The following is an 18041-nucleotide window of genomic DNA, read 5'->3' on the forward strand; positions in this document are numbered from 1 at the left end:
CTGGAAATGCCGGGGATTGAACCTGGGACCTTCTGCATGCCAAGCAGATGCTCTACCACAGATCCACGGCCTCTCCACAAGCATGGCTCCAGGCAGATCAGCTGCCCTGAGGAGGGGTCCGTCTGGGGAGGAGGGTAAGCTCCCAGAGAGCCCACCCCCACTGGCCTATGTATATTCAAGGCAGGAAGGAGTGAGGGGCCATAGGCTCCTGGCAATTTTCCACTAAGCAGGCGGAGTCAAGCCCATCCCTAGAGGAAAAGCAAGACTTCCCCACCTACACACACACACACCCGTCAGGCGCCTTCACATTGTCTCTTCTGTGGCCAGAAGATGTATTCTGTAGAAAGGTGAAAACTTTGCTGTTCTAGTTAGCTTTTGATAGTTAGTCTCTTTTTGGGGGAGCTACAGATTTTTTCCTGCTTTTTTTTTTTTTTAAGTGTTGTATTTCTAGATTTTATGGGGGGGTTGCTTTTAAATGGTGACTTTTTTGTGAGTGTGCCACTTTGAAAATCAGGTTATAGATTCCATAAACAAACATAACAAAATGGTTGGAAATGGGACCATGAAGGAACTATTCTGTTCTATAGATAGAAGAGTACATTTTGCTTAACTGTTTTCAGAGAATGGTTTTAACATCAACTAACACTGTACTTCTAATACTTTCTAAACCTCAAATTTACCATGATTATGAAAACAAATAGAAGCTTTCTAGCTTACTTTAGCTGAAGTACATCTGTTGTGACTTGCAGCAACAACCGGGGGGGGGGGGATATGTAGACATTGCCTAGAAGCCCCAAAGACAAAGCTCTTAATCATCAAGTCCTTTAACGTGGCCTTTGGACTCAATATGAAGAATACTAGTTTACGCTAAAAACCAAGAACTTTCCTGCTCTTGCTAAACTATGGCAAATCATTACAGTCCTTATCTCAAGATTATTAAATCTTAATTAAGCATGTTTGGCGTTTTACATTGTGAACATATATTCTTATGCCTAGCACTGAGGTGTGTGCATGAAAAACCCATCCCTGGTTATGGGAAAGACCCATTGTTAACATAAGGGATCTAATGCAAGCATGGAAGGGGGAGAGAAAAATTCAAATCGGCACAGTGTGGTTTGTGCTGCATGTTAATTTAATCCAGATCACTGCAATTAATCTTGTATCAGCTATTATTTCAACAAATTTATTCTGCAAATCTTTAACCAAAATCTTCTAATTTTTTCCAGTAATTATTAGACTTTGAAGGTCTAAATATTGTAGAGGGTTTTTTTCCCTCTTGATGTTTACAACCTTGCAAAAATTGTACCTCATGTTCCATGTGAAAATCAATTGAAAACAGACTTTTACACTAGTGTGAATAATCAATTAGGGGTCAGAATGACCAAAATCTTTAGATTATAAAAGGCAGAGACAGTGCAGTGCGTTGAGCAGGAGAATTCAGTTCACATTTCCACTTTGCCATGGTGTTTGCTGGGTAACCTTGGGCCTTCTCTCTGCCTAACCTAAAATGATTAAGGGTGAAACATATTTCTCCCCACTTTCGATGGAGTTCAACTGATCCTTGCTGACTCAGTTAAGAGCCTTGAGTTCGTACTGAACCCAGCTTTATTACTGGAGAAGCAAGCTAATACAGGTGCAAAAAGGGCTTTCTTCCAACTCAGCCTATCACATAAGATGGCCCCATACCATCTGACCTGGCCACCTGCATTCATGCCACAGTAACATTGAGACTAGACTACTGTAATGCACTGTTATGTCGGTCTCCCGGCAAAATCAATTCGGAAACTCCAACTGGTCCAGGATTTTCACATGCTCCACCTGTCAAGATACAGTTGAGATACTGAAGAGACATGGGCCACTCCCACAAACAGTAGACACTGGGTTGAATCCAACAGAAAAGTTCATAGAAAGAAATAAAGGTAAAGGTAGTCCCCTGTGCAAGCACCGGGTCATTACTGACCCATGGGGTGACATCACATCCCGATGTTTACTAGACAGACTATGTTTACGGGGTGGTTTGCCAGTACTTTCCCCAGTCATCTTCCCTTTACCCCCAGCAAGCTGGGTGCTCATTTTACCGACCTCGGAAGGATGGAAGGCTGAGTCAACCTTGAGCCGGCTACCTGAAACTTACTTCCACTGGGATTGAATTCAGGTAGTGAGCAGAGCTTTTGACTGTAGTACTGCAGTTTAACACTCTGCGCCACAGGGCTCCAAAAAAAGAAATAGTGAAACAATTTTTCCTCACATTTCCCTTCTCCCAGCAGCCTACTTTTGCTTTGAAAATTCTCTCAGAGTCAGAAGAGTCCCGAAAACAAAAATGCGTCATAGTACAAGGTGCTGCAGTGATGTTGGGGGGGCAGTAAAATGGCCCCCTTCTTGTCCCACCTAGAAGAAAAGATGAGAGCCTCATGAGAGCCTCATGAACAACTGCACCTTGTACTATCATGAATTTTGTTCACAAGGCTCTCATGGCCCTCTGGCAGTATTTTTAGAGCAGCCTGCTTGGGTAAGGGGGCAATGTGGAAAGAGCATTCCACCAATTCCATTTGCGACATTTTTTTGCTAGATCCAATGAACTGTTATAACATCTTCTTTTTTTAGTAAATTTTTATGTCACCTCTCCTGAAACCTGCCTGAGGCTACTTTCAAAATAAAAATAATAAAAACAAAACATTAAAATATATTAATTAAAATCCACCATTTAAAAACCCAGCCCAGCATAAAAACACAGACCATAAAAACAGACCACCTTAACTGCTTAAAGTAGCAGTTTCCAAACTAAAATTGTGTTAAAAGACCAACCCCTTAAATAAAAGCCTGGGTGAAAATAAATGTTTTGGCCTGGCACCTGAAAGAAAGTAATGTAGGCACCAGGCAAGCCTCAAGGGGAAGGGCATTTCGTCAGTGAGGTGCCACTACTGAAAAGGCCCTGTTTCTGGTTGCTATCCACCTCACCTCTGAAGACTGAGGCTCAGATCTTAACCGGCAGGCTGGACAATATGGGAGGATGCAGTCCTTCTAATATGTTCAAGTATCTTCTGGATACATCTTTATATTTGGGAAAACAATTATATGGTAGGTTAGGCTGGGAGGTGGTAACTAACCCAAGGTAACACAGTAAGTTTCCTGACTGGGTTGGGATTTGAATCCACATCATCCCAGCCTAAATTAAAGACTCTCACCACTACACAGCACTAGCTGTCCAGCATGTCATAACTGCCTCAACCCCAAGCCCAAGTTTCTTATTTAGCAAAGGCACTGAACTGAAAGATTACACCCTTGTTTTAAAACGAGTCACATCTATGCTAGAATTTTAAAAGCTCTTCCCCCCCCCCTTCCCCCTTTCCAGTACTCTCAAGCCAATAAGGACCAGGGAGGGGAGAAATAAATTCTTGTACAATCTGTGCTTGCCGGGTAGTTAGTTCTTCAATATCAGATGCAGCCTTCCCAGCCATGCCTGTTTTTCCACATTTCTTTTACATTGATTTCCCTCCTTCCTGGCCCCTGACAGGGTGATGTATGAAAAGCAACAGTGAGCCAGCAGCAGAAGCTGCAACAGCATGAACTCCAGGTGTTTGGGAGGAGGAGGGAGAAAATCCTACATAATTTCTTCAATACATTATCACATTCCACAGAAATATGGTGGTTCCAGAGCCCCCTCCCCCCCCCCATTATATGCATTTTATACCTCATTACAAAGTGTCCACTTCATCTGGAAAAGAAATAAGACTCCAAGGACAAAATATGTGGGCTGAACCCAGGAAATTTCAAAGGAAATTTCACAGCAAACCACCATTTAAGATGGGAAGTTTTGTTCTTGACTGCATAAAACTAGAAGGTCTAGCAGATGATATGGACAGAAATGATCTTGGACCATCTCTTTTTCGAGCTAAGACTTTCAAAGCCTGCAATATCCATACTTCTTTCAGAACATTGGTTTTATAACTTTTCTCCCATTAATTGGGTTGGATCCGATCAGTTTTTCCGCTGGTGAAAAAAAAGGAGGGGTTCCCTTTGGCCATCCCAAAAAGTCCACATTGGGGAAAACTGGACATGTCTGACAGGGGATGTAATAAGGAAGGGAGCTGGGCAATGCTGAATGCAAAAACTGGCTGGATCCAAACAATTTCTTGCATCTTTCTGCCAGCTCAGAGCACAATACATAAGGCTCCCAGCTGGCCTTCTAGCCAGGCACCTTACAGGGTTAAACTGTAAGGTGACTAGTGTTGCACAATCACCTGCTTGCCAAGTCAGTTCACATTCTGCTCATGGGTCATGAACAATCAAGGTGGTCTGATCAGGAGCTGGCCTCAGGGCCAGTATCAGCATACCCTGAGGAGGGGCAGCTGCCAGGGCCCAGGGCTACTGGCACGGCCCAATACCACCAACCTGCTGCCCCCCTGCCCGTCCTCCACCCGCCTGCTTGCAAGCACTCTGCCATCCATGCTCCCAGCCACAAGCGCTGTCTGGTATCATCAGGGAATGGGTATGTGGGTGGTGCAGGCATCTGTGAGTACAGGTGGTGAGAGGGCTTGTGAGGGGATGCACAGGCAGGTGGGTTAGCAGGTGGAAAGGGAGGCATGAGAGGGGGGCTGGTGGCAGGCATAGGAGGAGAGGAGCCCCGGGCACTCTCTGCCTAGGGCCCCAAAAACTCTGGAACCAACCCTGACTGGCTTCACATGTAAATCAAGAGACGTTGAGCATGATAATTTCTCCTAGAGACTGTCTTTGTGCTGAGGTTGTCAGCATGCCCAAATGTGATGAAGCTTTCAATGTATGGACTCTGGCAGTGAGGTCAAGGTACCTTACTACCTCAGCCATATGGGCAGCAAGAAGGAACTGTTGCTCTGCTCTCTGCTGGCTAGCAATGCCACCCTACAGATGGGAAGCAAATATTCCTACTTATCTTGACGTTTACCTTGTGGCTGCTGTGAAAATGCTTGGTCTCAGCCACAGACCTGCATCATGTTGCTTGAGATCCTTCTTTGGTCATTGTTTTCTCTTAGGTTCATATGGAGGAATCAAACCTGGAGAATCAAACCTGGTTCTCTCCAAATTAGAATCCGCCGCTCTTAACCACTATGCCACTCTGGCTCTCCAATGCCCTATCATGAAAGGGAGAACTGTGAGGTAACCCTATCCTCCTCCTAAGATTGAAGAAACCGCCTGTGAGGAGGTAAACATGTGCTCTGTGGGGCTTGAAAGTCTGTCAGACATCTCACCTAAGGTCATAGAATCATAGAATTGGAAGGGGCCATACAGGCCATCTAGTCCAACCCCCTGCTTAATGCAGGATCAGCCTAGAGCATCCCTGACAAATGCTTGTCCAGCCTCTGCTTAAAGACTGCCGGTGAGGGGGGAGCTCACCACCTCCCTAGGTAGCTGATTCCACTGTCGAACAACTCTTACTGTAAAAAAGTTTCCCTAATATCCAGCCGGTACCTTTCCGTCCGCAATTTAAACCCATTATTGCAAGTCCTATCCTCTGCTGCCAACAGGAACAGCTCCCTGCCCTCGTCTAAGTGACAGCCCTTCAAATACTTAAAGAGAGCAGTCATGTCCCCCCTCAACCTCCTCTTCTCCAGACTAAACCTTCCCAGCTCCCTCAGCCTTTCCTCACAGGGCTTGGTCTCCAGGCCCCTGTGCTCTCCGTGGCCTTACTGAAATGGGACTGTGACACACAAGACTCCCTGACTTACACCTCTGACACTTACAAAAGCAATCCTAAACACAGCTACTTCAATCTCAGACCATTGGTTTTAATGGGCTGAATCTGGAGTAACTCAGCACAGGACCACACTGCTCGTTACCCTGCTGTACAGCTCTCCCAGCATTCAAACCATTTCTCATATCACCGTATTCTTAACAATGGCCCTGGAAGCTAGGCCAAGATTATCACTTCTATATTGCAGATGGAGGCCTAAAGCAAAGCTACCTGAAGGGTTGGTGGCCAAGGTGAACTATAAACCAGTGACCTCCCACAGCGCAGCTCATTTCAGGCACTCTGCGATCCCTGATCTAATACTTGCTCACCATGCAGGTCCTTTTTTTTTTTTAACTTCAATTATATCATAGGTAGCAGTTTGATGACTAAGCAGCCCCTGGACTCCAGATGCCGTTAACAGTAAAGCCAGGGAATGCTTCTTCAATTGAAATTGGACACTAACAGGTAATGCCTTTACAGATCTGTTTATTTTCCTACAGATTTGTATAATTACACCCACAGCATTTCCCCAAAATAGATATTATGAAATGGTTTGCCCACAATTTAGAAATATAATCAGCAAGTAGCTTCCCTGCCGGAAGCATGGGATACTTTAAATAGTAAGGTCTTCTGCCCAAAATTGTCTGTGGCAAGTTTATTTTTGTCACTTCAATCTGAACACAGACGAGTGTGGAAGAAATGAATGAAGCACAACTTGATCACATAGCCAGGGTGGGTGCCTGAAAATAACTGGCTTCTGCAGTCAACTAATGAGATGGGAACTGCAAAGTCAGGAGGTCTTGGTGGTAAATGAAATGTATCCAAACAGATACTTGAGACCTAAAGTTGTGAGTAAAAAAAAAAAAAAATCCCATGAAACAAGGACAAGGTTGCAGCTAAAGAAGCATGAGTAAGAGAGGAGCATACTGATCACAGCTTTGCTTTGTATCACTTATTTAAAAGACCCCTTTCGATAACTCGTCTATAGAAGGAGGAATTATTTTTTAGTGCAACATTTGCGATTCTGATTGAGTATATGCACGTTATTGTGAGAAGTTTCCATTTCTTTAGATATTTTATTAGAATGATTTGTGTTCTGACACTTTTGCCTTTCCCCCCCTTTATTGATGACTGCTACTTCTATATAAATGGTTGTTTAGGTATGGGTACTTTCACTCATGTTTGCCCCCAGTCTGTCTCGGTTGTTCCTTAGAGTTATACATGAGTTTTCCGTCCATTAGTGATGACCTCGCTGCCAGCCCTCACAAAGTCTGGGTCTTCCCATTCCTCTGTTAACTCGACTCTTCCATCTTCCCTGAGCAAAGCCCAGGTGAAATCCCCATGCATAAGGCAAAGCAGGGAACACGCAAGCTTGGTTTCTCTCACAGCCAATTACAAAGTAGTGTGTAAAGAGGCAGGGATTTAAATGCTTTCTGCTTCCTAGGAGCTCTTTCTGAGCAGAAGAAAGGCTTTTTAAAACCAAAGCTTGGATCCTCCCCCCGCCCGTCCTTTCAGATTGCTCCTATTTTTGTCTTTTGTTCTTAAAATGCTTTTAAATGCAGTAGTTGGGTTTTGGGGGAATTATCTCTCACAGTAAGCTCTACAACGTAAGCCAATTACAAAGCGGCATTTAAAGGGGCAGGGGCTTGATTTGAGATTGGAAACTGCTGGTGCATAGATTTCCAACAGAAAAGTGTGGGTCCAGCAAGCAATAAACCTCAGGTAAAACTCCCACGTATAAACGACCAATGTAAACCATATGCTTCGTCACTGATCTTACTGCAGATTACTGGAATGGGAAGGTAGAGTGATGGGTGCTGGTGAGGTTCAAGGCTATTCAAGAAGAACCATCTTCTTCTGAAGTCCCCCTCCCCTAAACTCTGTGACTGCGACACAAGGAAGAATACATTCCAGGTACCACTGAGACCCTCTGATTCTGCAGTGGCTTGTTATTTTCAGGCACCCCAGTTATGTGACCTGTGACACACAAGATTATCAGAGTCATGTTTTATTTTATTAACTGACTGGCATGAGTTTTATTTCTGTGAATCAGGGCTGGAGACACATTCCAAACACGCATCTCAAACTGTTGTTCTTAGCTAGATTTTCAACCCATGGACTAATAAATCAGCCATTTTCCTTGGCAAGATAAACCGCTGTTCTGCTATGGCTGGGTAATCATAGGACATATTTCCCAAAATACTCCTACAAAATGGGGGTACAATGCAAGTCTAAGTGGACAGACGGTAGAAAGGAGACAATCCACAAGGTAGGACATAGACATACAAAAAGTAATCTCCATGTCCCAAAAATCCACTTACCAATGCCCATTCTGTTGAAAACCAGAGTGGCTCAGTAGATCGTTAGTTTTATGATGTAAGAGATTTGAGTACAAACCAGAGTATTGCTATAAAACTCACTGGGTAATGTGATGCATACCCTTTCTTCAATCTCAAATACATTTGGTTTGGAGGCAATTCTATTTGACTTTAATGGAATTTACCTCCAATTAAGTACGTTCAACATTCTAACTTTAATCCCAGTTCTAGAAAACAAGAATAAAATATATCTTCATGTTTTGAAAAGATGGATTAATTGGAATTACTACCAAGAATATTCTGAAGTATCAAAAACAAAACAAAACTATGGCTTGGATCTACCAGAGCTTTTCCATGGGCAGAATTTTTATTTACAGAGTGCTATTTTCTCCACCCAGCTCTTGCTGCAACCCCAAATGCCCCCCCCCCATGCATTTTGGCTGGAACAGGAGGGGGAAGGTAGAAATCCTTTCCATTCACTGAAAAGCTCCAATACAACCAAGCCCATGTGCACAACTAAAATGTTTTGTAATTTGGAATCTTTATTAACAATTCTGAACCCTAACAGCATACAATATAAAATAGTGTGAACTCAAGAACAACTGCATGAATGTTAGACTGAAAACAAGCTGTGTTCTGCACAAGGAAACCATCTCAAGAAACAAAATGTGGGAGTGCATGATATTTCCACCCACTACCAACTTTCACTAAATGTGCTTAAGACTGTGATCCAAGGAAGTTCATACTAATATTAGCCAGTGAGCTTGTAACACAGCTGAAGTCTGGACTCAGGTCCCTCACATTTCAAAATAAAACTGTTGTTCTAAGAAATGAGTTTAAACATATGATTTTGAGAGATGCTATCATGTTCCCTCTTACTTGGGTACTAAAGGAGGGAGAGAGAGTGCTTGTTTGTTTGCCAGAATGTTTATTTGGAGTTTTAATTTTCTCCTTCTTAGTCCCCTTTACTTATTTTACCTCCGAATAAATGAGATACCAGAGGCTTTTTCAAGTTAACGCACAACTAACAGAGATTTATTAAGCACAGTACAAGGGATGGATTTGGAGGGGAAACTGTGGTGAGGAGAAGCACAGGACCAGAGCTATTTTATTAAGTTTCACTTCAGAGAAGGCATAGATCTAAGATGGCTTAGTTGGTACAGTATTACAATTCTAAGATTCAGTTCACAAATTCAGATCAGTTCCCAGAACTTCTTAGAGATGTTTCTATTCCGACTCTGCTGCCTAGCTATCAGGGAAGTTGGAGACCATACAATCTCTCTTCCCCAGAGAAACACAGAAGTATGGAGATTTCTCCTGAAGTCTCTCTTCCAGTTCTCACTACAGATAAACCCCACTTTTGTGGCAGTAATCCCTAAAGAACACCCTGTATCTGGAATATCTCCTTCCCAGAGCCTATTCCCTTCCAGTAACTTGAGAAAGGGCCCCTTTCCTCCCAGTCTCTGCCTGCCACGCCACAGGATTTGTTTTACAATAGATTAGGCAAATCTGAACCCTCAGGTTCCCAGAGTCAAACACAACTACTAAACGTGCAGGTTATCAAAATGGGAATCAATTTATTTCTTCAGAACAGAGGAGTGAGTTCCTTAGCTCCGCCTACTCCCTTTCTCTGACCTTCTCTCAAAGATTAACTCTTTGTTCGTCACAGATGCCTTATTGTTAGAATGGCTAAAATCCTACTAATTGTTAAGGGGGGCAGATCAAGGCAGCAGCATCTCTACCTATGGCAACAGGAAATAGAGTGACTGACAAACTTTATTTTAAAAAATAAGAAACCACTATATTTTAGGCAGAAAATGACCCAATTTGGTCATTTAAAAAAGAAATCATTGCAGACAGGAGGAGGAAGTAAATATAACTCTTGGTTTTAAACTCATCTGACCAACCTCAGGACCTGCCTACATCTTCCTTTCATGAGACTGCATTTTAGCAGGGGGGGAAATGTAAACTGCTCTCAAGTACTTTGACCAAATGATAAATTTACTTGTCCTTCTGGAGCTCTAGTGGTACATTTAAACACACACACACACAAACCTGTGAAACAATGTATGTGAAAAAGGGCAAGGAAGAATCACAGAAGTGGATCCAAAAGCAAAAGCGCAGAAGTCACAGCTGTGAAACATTACTGAGGCTCAAGCCCTCCCCCTCCTGCTCATGACATCTGCAAAAGCTGGGGTCCTTGGAATCTTGCAGCCAAGATGACCTTGAGGCCCTGCATAGTTAGTTACTCAAACTGCACCTGTGTAGGATTAAGTATCCTGTTCGTGAGTGATGGCCTCTCTCAGTCTCTAACAGCTTTCACAAGATGAAGCAGGGGGGAGTGGGGAGGGGCAGGGAGAGCCGTGTCTTCCATTAGGAACAGAGCAGCAGCAATAATATTGATTTAGGTTGTTAACCTTACCCAAGTCACCACCTGCAAACAGTTGCCTCTAAAATTCTTATACATGTTTAGATCCGTTCCAGTTTCAGCTCATACGTAATTACTGCCTTTCACAGGCGTGGGTATGACCTGGAACACAAAACGCTTCTTATGATCTCCTTATGCGTTCTCTCAATAAATGTGTTCTCTTTAAAACACTGCGATAAATCTGGGAAAGCAAAACAGTGGCACAGAAGATGATAACCCACCAAATTGTGTCTCCTTAGTATATTGACTATAGAATGCTGAGAGAAGTCTTTGCATGTGCCAACACAAACTTTTGCCAAAAAATTAACTTTAGGTTTTGTTCATGAGCTCTGCCCAAGGTTTCCAAAGTGTGAGACTGCTAAACAATGTAAACTACTTTCCCCCAAAACCATTTCTTAATAGTCAATGAAACAAATGTGTAACCTGTCTTCACCAGTGAAGACAATTCATCTATTTCCTTCTGCTAATGGAACATTTCCAAATTCAGCCAACATTTTTGCTACCTTCCAGAGAGATGTGAGGGGAGGGCACATAACACCCATAACCCCCACCCCTCAAATTACAAACTCTTTTTTTCTCCCTCCTAACCCTCCTCCATTTTGTTGTGAAGTAATGGCTTCCATTCATATACTTCTCACTTCTGTTTCAAAGGCGAAGGTGTTAAATTCTTTTAACTAGGCACAAAAACCATTATTGGAAGTGGGATTGAGATAATTATTATACTATATTATTACATTTCTTACAAACCCGCCTGTGTCATTGGTTTACGATTGGGCATCTTGGCTACACAACGAAAAGAAACATGTGCAAAAGTGGGGACAACGTAGGTAAAGGCTTCAATAACAAATGCTATTTCACACAGGTATTGTGCACTGCTTGAAGTATCCTCCTAATTCTCCATTCTGGATTTATTTATGCAAAAGGCATTAGTACTAAGATGGAGAGTTGAGGCTAACCAATCACATTCAAGTTGTATAATCCTAGGCATGTCAATGTAAACTGTCCAGACAGAATGTTAAACACAGAAACGACCTCAGACAGGGCAAAGCTTTTACAGCTGACCTGAAAGGAGACATAGCAAAGGTCAAAGAACGCTGGCATCTCTAATTGCCATACCTCCTACAGCTGTTCATACAATTGCCCGCTAAGGTTATCCCCAGTGCATATTACAGAAGGGTTACTACAGAGGTGTACTCACACCTAAGAAAGAGAGGGATCTTTAAAAGCTAGAAGCACATTTAGGCAAGACAACACAATATGACTTTCTATCTTTAAAAGCTAGAAGTCCATTTACGCAAGACAACAAAATATTCCTTTCAATCAGGGCTTTTTTGTGTGTGATGGTACTCATTGGTACTGAGTACTGGCCCTTTTTCAGACCTCTCCCAAGTTCTGACCCTTATGTGCCAGCCAGCCCCACTCAGCCAGAGAAAGAGTGGACCCTCAGGAACAGCCTACCGGAGTTCTGCAGAGGGAGTGGGGAACTGGTAGAAATCAACACAACCTTGCATATGAGTACTTGCGCCTTATTTTTTTTAAAAGCCAGAAAAGGCACTGCTCTCAACGAACCCATAGCAGGTTACTCAGTGATTCCAACAGGCAGTGCTATCTGCTGCAATGATTTGAAAAAGCCAACATTGGCCTTTTTAATTAAAAAAAAATATTTCACTAGTAGTAGAAGGAACCTGAAATGCAAAATGGTAAGGTTCCATTAGAAGCAAAAATAGTGGAACTCTAAACCAGGTGAAGCAACCCCAGAAAAAGATGTCTTTAACAGTGACCACTCCTAGTAAGTTCAGCCAATTCAACAAACAAGTGGGGTGGGAGAAAGTTAACCCTATACGATAAAACCAAGAGAATATTTCTTTGTAGCTCATTTGAAGAGTTGTATTCCCATTTGTTCCCACATAAACAGGAAGATTATGGTATTCAGTCATTTATAATTAATATGATGCAAAAGTAGTATGCAATTAAGAACACCAAATTAGTTAACACATTGGAAGATAGATTGTGCAATATATGATGAGAACAAAACACAGGGTTTGGTGGTCACCACAGAATGTCCATATAATTTATCTGGAAGGGCCCTTTTCAACAATCCCCCTTACGTAGGTAGTGAGGGAGAGAGAGCTTGATTGTTTGCCAGAATGTTTATTTGGAGTTTTAATTTTTCTCCTTAGTCCCCGTTACTTATTTTACCCTAGAAGAAATGAGACTCCAGAGGGTTTTTCAAGTTATCAACCAAGAAACAGATTTATTAAACATTGTACAAGGGATAGATTTGGAGGGGAAATAGTGGTTAGGAAAAGCATAGAACCAGAGCTATTTAAGAAGTTTCACTTCAGAGAAGGCATGTATCTTAGATGGCTTAGTTGGTACAGAATTCAGTTCTTAAATTCAGTTCAGTTCCCAGAACTTCTCAGATTCTGCTGCCTAGCTTTCGGGGAAGTTGGAGATTATACAATCTCTCTTCCCCAGAGAAACACAGAAGTATGGAGATTTCTCCTCAAATCTCTGTTCCAGTTCTCACTGCAGATACACCCCACTTTTGTGGCAGTAATCCCTAAACACTCTGTATTTGGAAAATCTCCTTCCCAGAGCCTATTCCCTTCCAGTGACCTGAGGAAAGGGTCCCTTTCTTCCCAATCTCTGCCTGTCACTCCACAGTTTTTGTTTTACAACAGCTTAGGCAAAATTGAACCCTCAGCTTCCCAGAGTCAAACACAGCTACTGAACAAGCAGGTTACCAAAATCAGAATCAATTTATTTCCTCAGACAGACAGTGTGAGCTCCTTAGCTCCACCCACTCCCTTCCTCTGAACTTCTCTCAAAGATTAACTCTTTGTTCGTCACAGTTTCCTTGCTGAGAGAGGATGAGTAAATCAACACAATGCTCACAAAAACCTAGCTGACCCCAAAAAACTATAGTCAAACTTGCTATGGACTTGCCACTGGTAGATACAACATGGATACTACATTGCTTACCATTACTTACAGGAAAAAGGTGCTGCTCTCTGCTGTCTATGCCACATAAAATACTTTTATGTGGAAACAATGGAACCTAGATCAGTTCCCCAGGGAAGAGCCAGGGAGAAAGAACACACAAATGCAATCAGTTAACCCACCTTTCTACCCACCTTATCTTTGCAACAACCCTATGAGGTAGGTCAGGCTGAGAGTGTATGTCTAGATCAAGATCAGCTAGCAAGATTAAAGGGAAGATAGTGGATTCAAACCCAGGTCTCCCCAATCCTAGTCCAACACTCTAATCACTACACCATACTGGCTCTCTCACACTCTGGAATAACCATGAAATGGAACACAGAGGAAAACTGTGCAGCTAGAAAGCTAACCCTTTCAATGGTTTCAATTAAGTACCACAGCTTGAAACAAATGAACTACTATCCTCAAGACTGTTGGGGAAGCAGCAATATCTACTATCCCCAAAAAACTTGCATTGTCAGCAATGGTCCTTACAACAGCTTACAATCTTCCATTAAAATATTATGGATAAAATAGAAATGGCTGGATCCATGTACATTTTCGGCTCAAACTCATTAAATGAGTAGCCTTGAACAAACCAAATGAAACCAAACAATAAATTTAAAAACAACTATTTCTTGAGCTCCAAGCATACCATTTTTACTTTCTTCAACATAGATTAGCTACCATGCACTCCTGTGTAAATGCAAAGTACTAAAAACTGGAGGCACACCACTTCAGCACACCAGGGATGTGCCACTGACATGGGCAGCATGTATACAAGCCTTGTGCTCTCACACTCCTTCCCCTCACATAGAAAGCAACAGTTAGTGTCTTCCAAATTAGCACAAACCATAGTTTGCTGTTATATTTGAAATGCAATCAGGAGTGCATCCTACTTACTTTCTCATTCCCACAACCAAGGGAAGTTTAACGGTATTCATAAACCTCATTCACGCTTACCAACAGTCTGAGGAAACAGAGAGGGGCAGCATTTGTACTAACAATTTGCAAGGCTAGCACTGGACATCTGCCCAAAATTTTGCAACATACTATTGAATAAATAATAGGCAAGTCTCTGCAGATCCAGCTTTAGAAGGATATTAATTTTCTTCCTGCTGTCGTGAAATGTTTAGCCCCTAGCTAGAAGTCATGCTTTCTGAGACTCTCTGGGGTCAGGGTCAGTCTATTTATTCCAGGATACAACTGAAGTTTTAAAGTAATGGCTAGACTGCTGTGTATGTATCATATTCCTGTCTTTGGCAGGACACAACCCCAAGAAAAAAATCATCAAACTAATGATTTTTTTAAAGTCCAAAATGGCAAGTTAGTATCTGCCAAAGGGTTATGGAAATCCAGTGGGTGTATCATGATGCAAACAGAAATGTTACTCAGAATGAAGGATAGGACCAACAGGTCCTGAACAGAGTCCAATCTTTAATGCTGAATGCCTATAATAAGAAGTATATAAGAAGTCCTGGCTTAAATTGATACTTTTTGAGTGATAGTTGGTCTCTCTTGAAACCGTTAAATATATAAATCAAAAAGTTCTAAAATTGGGAGTAGAAAGTTTCTCGAAAAAGAGAAAGAGAAAGAGAATAAAACAAAGATAAGGGGTTGTTGTTTTTTTAAAGAGTATTGTCACTTTAATTCATAGGAAATCCATTCCTGCCAGAACACTACTTGTATTGTGGAAGAATCTGACACCTCTCCAACTACAAATTTACAACATTTCCATTTATTTTTAAGAGAATTATTTCCTGAGTTCAGAAACCTACTCAAATTTCAGAAACCTCATAAAAAATCAATTTAGACTAAACCTTTGCATACATGATTTTATCCAAAGCATATTCTAAAAAAAAACTTTTGAGATTTCAAATGGTTTGCACTTTTATAGCTCATTACAAATACCAATGGGTTAAGCCTCATGACTCCCTAGTAAAAAAGGGATGCGATACTATAGCCAAACTAAACAGTCACTCAGAAAATACCCAAGCTGTTACCCTGTAAATATACTGGGAAAACTCACTAAAAGAACACTAGAGTTCTTGTCCTCATATGAAATTAGAAAAATCAAGACACCCAAAGGGGCAAAAGCATTAAAAATGTGGCCCAGCCCTAAAAATGTCCCCACCATTTTTGCTATTAATATGTGTTTACATCTCTTTTCATATGCAAAGTGCATGCCAGCATTTATGGTATGTAGCCTTATACAGTAACCCTGTGAGGTATGCCTGTTTTACAGATAGAAAACAGAAGCTGATAGTGACCCTCAGAAATAAGCTTGAACCTCTCTGAGTCCCAAATATCTACCACTAGCCCCTTCTGGCTCTCTGGTAATCATACATGCAAACACAGCCAGATCAAGTATGTCATTAGTAATACTTTGCCCACTTTCAAGGCAACTAACAGTGCATTCAGCACCAGCAAAAAAAACAAAAAACAAATTCTGCACCAAAGGAAGCTGAATTTTATTTACAGAAACTTGAATACTGAGACCACATATTTGCATGCAATCACTAAGAAAGAGCTGCATCAAATACCGGTAAAAAACCCCAAAATAATAGAAAGAAAACATCCAGTCAGCAAAGATTTTATAGGATACATGAGATTTTGTAAGTTACTAGTACGCTGCCATTTATTATTATTTCTAATTATTAATATTACATTTTAATCCCACCATTCCTCAGATGAGCTCAGGGCAGTGAAGATCCTCTCCACCTCTCAATAGCCCTGAGAGGTAGATCATGTGGCCGATGATGCACGCTAGAATGTCCTTGGATTGTTCCTCCCTTGTCTCACTTTTTTTTTATCCCGAGTTCCAAAAATTGAATGCATGCTGACTGCCCTCCCACAGCATTCCCACAACTGGTCAGGGTAGAAAGCATGGTGCATTTTGCCCCGCAGGTTCACACATGTACATACCTCACTAGATTGTTCAGCAATCGCCTGCAGTGTTCTGTGGTCTCTCACACTTGTATACATAATTTAATTGCTATGCATTTTCTTACTGCACGTTTGATGGTTTGACCATGTATACTCCCCTAAAAGGATTTCACTGATGATTGTGAAATGAAAGGCGTCAACGTTTTATCCATAGTGTTACATCTGTGATAATCCATTGATACATACAAGTCATAAATTCATGTTTCAGTTATCCAATGGTATACATGAACGTGTGAACCAGCGATTACTTGATAGGCAGCTGAATACATTAACTGACTGCATATTCTGGTATTTCTCCCCTATGTCTTTACTTCTGTTGTTCCCTTATTATTGGAATACACAGACATAATTCAAGTTTTATTTAATCTCTGCTTTTTGGGTTTTATCAAAATACACTTGATTACACAGGCGGATAATTAATTCACAGAGCCTTGATCTGCTATATAGAACCAGTTTTGACAATGTTTACAGCGCATTCCTGAAAGGAATGCCTGCGCCGGGTTTAGGAGGCAACCCAGTGGTGTTGCCTCCTAAGGAGGTTTCAGCACCGCCAAAACCTCTACCCGATGCATAAAAACTGTGCAACCCTCATAGGGTTGCACGGGAGATACGCCTCCCGGCTCGCCGCCGCAGCCTGTGCCGGTGGCCAGAGGCTGGCCCCAGCGCTGCCACGGCAGCAGCCAGGGACCAGCGGCTGAGCCTGCACGCTGGCGCTGGGGCCACTCATACCGGCATGCACCTTCCGGGTGCACCACGCTGGTTCTCAGCAGAGAACTATATAAATGTAGCAGAGAAAGTAAATATTGTTGTTCCTCCCTGCACATAATGACTTTTGGAGCAATATTCATTAAAAAAAGTAGGGCTCTCCCAAAGTTTGAAATTTAGACTCTAGAGCAGTGGTTCCCAACCTTTTTTTGACCAGGGACCACTAGGACTTTTTTTTCGGCGCAGGGACCCCAAGGTTCAAAATAAAAATTCAGAGAATTTGAAAATAAACTTTAATCATAACTGTTAGTTAAACATTAAACTTAGAATAATATTTGAATATATATATTTTTATAATAGAGAACTTTTAATTGAAAATATTAATTTATTATGGGTTTCACGGACCTTAATTTAGTTCTCGCGGACCCCTGGGGGTCCGCGGACCCCTGGTTGGGAACCAGTGCTCTAGAGATTTAGACTGTAGAGATTTAAGATGTACTCTTAATGTCTTTACATACAAAACTGCATTACATAATCTTTCCCACCATGACATAACCACAGGGATGACCACAGCAATTTTGATACCGTCCAGAAGCAATTTTAAGTGGCTAACGTATCTCATTCCAAACATTCCCTAATTCTAACCCTGAAACTACATATTTATACATTTGACAAGGGTCAAAATATAATGTAGATGTTAAAGTGCTGGACTATGATCTGGGAGATAAGGGTTCAAATCTCCAACCTGCAATGAAGCTTGCTGGGTGACTTTGGGAGAGACCTACTCTCTCAGACTAATCTACCTCACAGTAGGGCTGCTGGGAAAGAAATTTGGTAAAATTCGGATTCGGCAAAATTCGGCCCATTTTTATTCCGGAAATGCCGAAGTCCAAACTACCCCTATTTGGATCCAAGGAATACGGCATGAAATTCGGCGTTCCCGAATAAATTCAGC

Source organism: Euleptes europaea, chromosome 8 (genome assembly GCF_029931775.1).
Source record: "Euleptes europaea isolate rEulEur1 chromosome 8, rEulEur1.hap1, whole genome shotgun sequence".
Classification (NCBI taxonomy): domain Eukaryota; kingdom Metazoa; phylum Chordata; class Lepidosauria; order Squamata; family Sphaerodactylidae; genus Euleptes; species Euleptes europaea.